The following is a 6,259-nucleotide window of genomic DNA, read 5'->3' as shown; positions in this document are numbered from 1 at the left end:
TCAGTGACACACTGGATTAAGAAAATGTGGCATATATACACCATAGAATAGTATGCAGCCATAAAAAAGGATGAGTTCATGTACTTTGTAGGGACATGAATACAGCTGGAGACCATCATTCTCAGCAAACTATGACAAGAACAGAAAACCAAACACTGCATGTTTTCACTTATAAGTGGGAATTGAACAATGAGATCACTTGGATACAGGAAGGAAAACATCACACACTGGGGTCTATTTTGGGGAGGGGAGAGGGGAAGGGATAACCTTAGGAGATATACCTAATGTAAATAACGAGTTAATGGGTGCAGCACACCAACATGGCACATGTATACATATGTAACAAACCTGCATATTGTGCACATGTACCCTAGAACATAAAGTATACATATAAAAAAAAAAAAAAGAATCACTGCTGTTCTGCGGTCAAGGATTGTGATTTAGAATTTTTATGAATCTGTTCTGAGAGTCTCATTTGTAATACAGAATTTTATAGTTTTTAGTTAATGGTTGAATGATTTGCATTTTTCAGTTTATTGTTTAGGTAGAGCACCTATTGCCCTGAAATCACACTGTTAAATTGATGTGCTATTTATAACTGCATGTGAGGAACTCTCATCATTACTCTTTTGTGTCTCAGAGGCAGCACTTGCACCAAAATACAAGAGGCCACCAGGTCTTTCTGCAGGGGAGATCTTGTCTCTCTTTTGAGGAGCTCACTCACATCACATTACACTCCTGGTGAAGATGTGTTTGGCTGCAATTGATTGAGAATTATTCTGACTTGTGTTCCCCAATGTATGCCAATATTTGAATTTAAATACTTTCAGATTTAATCATTGGGGTAAAACTTTTCCAAATGGTTTTAACAAAACAAAGGAAAAGGTGTCTAAATGTTAACTGTGCACCACATATTGCAGAGCATTTTTTAAAATATGATTTTTAATCTTACGTTAACGTGACGGTCCTTGTACTACGATTCTACGTAATACCTGGAGCATCTAGGTATTGTGTGTGATTGCAGTTACCTGTAGCCACATTTAATGTAACTCGTGTTCAGGGTTTCACCTCACTAGCTTGATGCCAGAGACTTGTTTTTCTACCCAGTGTTGAAGGAATCTAACCTCTGTTTAGAGATTCATCACAGATACTGACAGGTTGTTTCTCCTTTTGTGATAATATTACAAAAAAAAAACAAAATTAATGTAAGAAATATTTAAAACTATGAAAAGTTTTAAAAAATATTTTTTCTAAAATTTCTATCTAGAGATATTATTTATAGAAAACTATAATTTTTTATCATGGATTTTGTCCTATTTATATAGGTCAATGTACATATGTGACACTTATTTAGAAAATTTTAATCTTATTGTATACAGATTTCCTCCTGCAAAAACTTGCCATCTTGTTATATTTATCATTTTCTAACTCACACTATTTGTATTAGGGCTGACAGTATAACTGAACATTTCAGTGATAAAATTATTTTAATGCTATTGTATGCACGTAAGTTTTTAATCATTATTTCATGTAAGATGTTGGATTGCTTCCAATGTTAAGTTTGTGAATATTTTCCTTAATGTTTAATAGGTACATCGTGATTAATTTTTTTATGATTTCATGTGAATATATTATAAAATTAATAACAATATGCATTTTTGAAATGTCTGGTACATTTTGTCAAGTTCTCTTAAAATATGTAGATATTATCTGATAATCTAATATTTAATTGAAAAGAAAGCAACTTCAGTTAGCAATTATTTTACATAATAAACAAAGAACTGGTTTCACAACCATTGACTTGCATTCAAAGCTTTCTGCAAGTTAATAACAAGAGTTAGTATTAATAATTACCACTATTGTACTACTAGTCCACCTTTTTTCCTTGTCCTTCTACGTCCTTATTCTCTTCCTCCTCCTACTGGCTCTGTCAGTTTCCCTTAGTGTGAATGGGGAAATCTTTCAAGAGTAGGGTAGAGTGGCATAGATTTTTCATTAGTCTTACCTCAGCTTTTTTCTCTTGAGAAAGTGACTATATAAAGCCCATACAATTTTCATTAACATATATATTTAGTTTTAACAATGGAATGAAGTCACAGTTTTATGTAAACAAAAATTATTTTTTAAGAGATGGCATAATAATGCATTGAAGAGGGCTTACTTTGTACATATGTCTAAAATGTGATGTTAATTTAAAATATATGAGGTTCTTGTGTTCCTTCAAAAAAAAATGTAATCTTATATGCTGTCAGAATTTTTTTTTTCGTATTGAAACTAAGGACACTATTCAGATACAAGTGGTAGAAATTATTTGGTCTTTATTATACACGCATTGTTCATTATCTCTATGCTTCTCTGTCAGGTACCTATGATGTTGAGATGAATTCCCCCAGGAAGCTTTACTGAATTGTTTGTCATAATGCAGAAATCATCTACTCTAACAGGTATGTTTATGCTCTAAAATGTAAAATTCTGGGATCTCAATGCAGAATGACTTAAATGCTTTATTAAAATCACATGAACCCTGGGTTTATCTGCACATATTTAAGGCACACATTTATATTGCTGAGAAAGTGTTTTCAGCTGGAATACTGGTGAAGATCCTTATTACTTATGGTAGAATTTTAGAATTTCAATTAGTTCACCTTACCGTCACAACTGATATGTCTACTTTTAATCAATTGCACAGGGTATCTGTCATCTATGACTTTACAATATAATATAATCTTAATGCGCTGAATAATCTGGTTCTATTCAATGAGGACTGATATGTCCAGTGACTTGCACATATTAAGTAGTTAGTGGTATTAGTAATAATAACAAAATAACCATAATTGCAAAATTAACAACGTTTCTGAGTCATTGACTATATGCCAGACACTTTAACTGTTTTGTTTTGAACAAGGTACTTTCGTTTTTAAAACTTTTAAGTTCAGGGGTACATGTTCCAGTTTATTACCTATGTAAACTTGTGTCATGGAAATTTATTTTACAGATTATTTCATCACACAGGCATTAAGCCTAGTATCCATTAGTGATTTTTTCTGCTCCTCTCTCTCGTCCCACCCTCCACCCTCTGCAAGGCCTCGGTGTGTGTTGTTGGCCTCTATGTGTCCACGTGTTCTCATCGTTAGGCTCCCTTATCTATACAGTTCTATGGAAATTTGATGACAGGAAATCAGATACCTTAGTACCAATATTCAACTATATAGTGGGTAGTCCAGAATGACCTTCCCAGTAAGACTCTGAGGATCAAATATTGAAAACTTGGGTAACAGCATATGAGGATGCAAATTGTTCAACAGAAAACAAACTGTTGAAATAATAAATGATTCACCATTTATTATTTAAAAACTCAAAAACAAAATCTAGCTTCTTTATCTTCCCACCCTAGGGAAAATATAAGCTAAAAGGGGTTGACATTTTATTATACACAGTCACATTCTTTATGGCCAGAAACAAATTATCTTTGTTTCAAGTGTAGTTACCTTTCACAGAATTTTTTTTTCAATAATTTTCTGGGTTGTCTGTCTCCTAATTCGATCGTTACACCTACCCTTTCTCCAACTGTATAGATATTGCAAATGCAACTGAAAAATGACAGCTCTTCCTTCATTACCAGCTGCTTCATTTTCTACGAGAGTAAATCCCCAATCTTTATTGTGGAGTGGTGATAACACATTTCACGAGGGAGTGTGGCCTGTCCTTCCTCTATTTGAGCACCACCACCACCCCTCTCCCTGTTGCCCTGGATACTGTGCCCTATCATACTCAGTGACTTCACCATTTCTCTAAGAGAACATGTTCTGGCATGCATGATGCTTTTTTTTTGGGGGGCGGGAGGGTGGTGTTGGGAAGGGTGTGATATGCAATTATGTTTATCCACAGTGTTCTCTATTCGTCCACGTAACAATCTTGTATTAATGCTTCAAGTCTCAAGTCACATACCACTTCTTAATGTGTAGCCTTCACTTACTGCCCCAGAGGACTTAATACTTCTTCTTCTGTGATCTGAAATCACTTTTAATGTAGTTTTACTGTTACAGTAATTTGTTATCTAGAGAACACTGCCTGTTTCATTGACTCATATTGTGCATTGTTCATTTTATTTCTAAAGCTTATAATACATAATTTTTCAAAAAATCATCTAATCTTAGGTCATCCACAAACTAAAGCTTTTATAACTTATGATGGATCCAATGGAATGTATGAGAGAATCTACCATGGAATCCCTACGGTGGGCCTTCATTTGTTGCAAATCAACTTGACAACTTTGCTCACATGAAGGTTAAGGGGAAGCTGTTAGATTGGACTCAAAAACAACGTAAATTATAGATTTGCTCGATTCATTAAAGGTAGTCATTAATAACCCTACACAAATGTAAATTTTTTAACCTCATAGCATGTATTCGTAATTTCTCACATGAAGGTCAAGAGAGCAGTAGTGACTCTGAGCATGAATACAGTGCTGAGTAAATATATTTTTTTGTAACACTTAAAGGCCATGATCAATACACCATTGTATCACAATATGTTTTTTCTTGTTTGTTTGTTTTTAGTGAAAATATTTGTCAGAGGTTTTAGAATAGTGCCTAAATTCTAAAATCACCAAAAAATGAAATAAGAGGAATTACTAAAGATGATGACAGAAGGATTATAAAGAAGATTGAGCACAATGTTGAAGCAGGGAACCATAAATATTATTACAGTACTGACTAATTTTCAGCATACTTATGTGGTCTTTCAGCATGAGAACTCATCAAATGTTCATTTATAAATATTTTTTGTGTATATTGAAGGTATACAAAGTGATATTATGGAATACAAATACATATTTAAAAGGTTACCATAATAAAACTAATAAACCTATTCATAATCCAATATTAATTCCTCTTTATTTTTGTTTTTAAAGCTTTTCTAAGATGATTTATTATCAGTAATCAGTTTCTAATTGATTTGAAAATTATGCCATTATCTCTTCACTTCTTGAAATCTTACACATCCAACAAATTCTAGCCCATAAACCAAAATCTCTATAACCACCATTAAATAAAATATTTTATTTTTCATCCACTTTTATGTGGCACTCATTTTTAACATTTATTAGATGGCATATCAATGGCATTGTGGCATTAAATGGCATAATTTTCTCTATCATGACTTCCTGCCTTAGATCTCAAACAGATCCACTCTCTTTCCCTTGTTTCTCGTCTTAACAAACATTTGATAATCAAGCAAAATTTATGACAAAGAGAGTAACAGTTGCCATGCAGGCCAGCATCCACAGAGCAGTACTGGAATCAGGAGAGGTGGCATAATGAATTTCTAATTTCCATTATATTTAATATTTTCCAAATTTTTATGCTACATTTTTATTCCATCACTGATAAATTGTAAGCAACCAGAGCTTTCAAATTTGCCTTTTAAAAATTATTGAAACGAGGAGATACTAGCATAAATGTAGCTATTTCTTTGTTCTTACAGTGATGATTGCTTTGCTTACTTGGAAGAATTATAAAATAAAAAAAAAATAGTTGACTTGAAAGACATAAGCTGAGATATTTCTGTTTAATAGCCAAACTGTATGAAACCAGAAATATGTGGCTTTTAAATTATTTGAGTACATACATTAATTTCAGTTATGCTATTACTATCATATTAGTAATAGCAATAATTTTTAGTAAACATAATGCAGGTGTTGAAAAATGAAGATAATTTTTAATTAATTGGTACATATTGAATGTGTATGACACACATTGTATTGGTTCTTTGTATTGTGTAACTTCATTATAGTCTTTCCCAATTGTATGAAAAAATATATCAGAGTTAGTGCCCTCTTCTGAAAAACACAGTTCTCCCACTGTGTTTTTTTAAATAACAAGAAGAGAAGTTCCCTCCATTGCTATTGCTACAGTGCCATGCTTTAGCACTTTTTGGTTTTGACTTGGTAAGTGAGATACTTATATGTATCTTTATTCTTTGTCTATTAGTCCATAATTATTTCAACACTAGAAACAAATGGTACTACAATTACCCAAAGTAAAATACTGAAAGCCACTTAGATTCTAAAATCACAATACAAGAAAAACAGTGAACATTTCCTGACAATCACTGTCTGATGAGAATAATTCTACCAAGTTTTCTGAGAATCATTACATGACTATTCACGATAATCAGGCAAGAAAGTTACGATTCTTATTCATTCAGTTTAACAATAAAAAAACTTGGAAGAGATACATTTTTTTTTTTTTTTTTTTTT

The sequence above is a fragment of the Rhinopithecus bieti genome, unplaced genomic scaffold (genome assembly GCF_001698545.2).
Source record: "Rhinopithecus bieti isolate Rb0 unplaced genomic scaffold, ASM169854v2 scaffold_14002, whole genome shotgun sequence".
Taxonomy (NCBI): Eukaryota; Metazoa; Chordata; class Mammalia; order Primates; family Cercopithecidae; genus Rhinopithecus; species Rhinopithecus bieti.
This window is presented reverse-complemented; position numbering follows the sequence as displayed.